Source organism: Bombus vancouverensis, chromosome 16 (assembly GCF_051014615.1).
Source record: "Bombus vancouverensis nearcticus chromosome 16, iyBomVanc1_principal, whole genome shotgun sequence".
In the NCBI taxonomy this organism is placed as follows: domain Eukaryota; kingdom Metazoa; phylum Arthropoda; class Insecta; order Hymenoptera; family Apidae; genus Bombus; species Bombus vancouverensis.
In genome coordinates, this window is record NC_134926.1 from 9372671 (window position 1) to 9374055 (window position 1385).

Consider the following 1385-nt stretch of genomic DNA (forward strand, 5'->3'; position numbering starts at 1 on the left):
TTGTATTTTTGCTGATGTATTCTACAATATTACGTAATTTTATACGTATACAGCGAGGGGGTTAGGTTTTAACTAAAATCATTGGCACACAATTGTATTTGTTATATTAATTAATTACTATCGTCACGTTTAATAATATTTTTCTCGCTAATACTTCTGCTAGATCAAGAAAAATATTACAAACTTTCATTCTTTTAATTGTAGTTTTTATCTTATCCCATTCTTTTTTTAAACAATTCTAATGTTTGTGATGTGTTATTAAAAGAAGGAAATACTCTTCTGCATGCAGTGTTTCTGAAACATCCTGTTGAAACAGAGTGCCAATATCCTTCAAAAGTAAAAAGTTTCTTCTCAACTTACACAGATATAAAATTAAAACGAATCAAATGTAGAACAAATGTTCGAACGAACTGAAGTCTTGAAAAATTCTCAAAACATCTGTAATTTTGTTGTCATTATAAATAGTGGAAGTTTTGTGTCTTAGCTTCCGTGATATATTCCGTGAAATCTATGTTACTCGATGCTTTTGCGCGCATTATTACTGATAAGTTTGTTATCTCTATCGATGTATATATGTCCAAGTTTTCCTTGAGAAAATGGGTTAATATTAAAGTCTAACAATATAACGTAGTACCAGTTATCCAATTTCTCTTGATATTAAACCACTAAAGCAATAGCTAATTGAGGTAAGTTTACAATAAACAAAAATAAATATACAATATTCATTAAGAATCATTCATTAAAAGTAATAAAATATAATTTCCAGTGATAATGTACTTATCGCGAATTTTATACTATACTATATTCACGAAAATCATCGATATCGTATTTTTATATTCTTTACGCTATAACTTTAACTTTTAAAGTCTCGAATCTTTCTCACAATAATTAAAATGCCATTATCCGTAAAGTACGTAATTTTTTACTATAGAATAATAACATGCTCGTACATTTCTGCCATTCTCCTGCTATCATATAAATAAAAGTTAAAAAAACAGAAAATTTACAAAGATATATCACACGCGCTGTAAATGAAAAACAAAGATGGTTTTAAGATAAGATTAAACACCCTATAATCAACGCAAGTATTTGAACATTCGCGCGCCCTTCGTGTTATAGCACCACGCCGCTCTATCTAGTAACTTTCCTTGCTCTCAAAGTATCTGTAAACTTCACATCCAAAAATTTCCACAAAATTTCCAAATAATCTTCCATTTCTCTACAAATTCTACAAACCAAAATCATTTACAAAATCTCGTGCAAACTTCTCAATCAAAATATCAAACATTCTGGTGTGTAATTTAGTGGATCGATTTCTGCAACGTGATACATGGCGCCATCTCGTCAACGAGAACTTTGTTGCATCGTTGCATGTTCCATGGCAG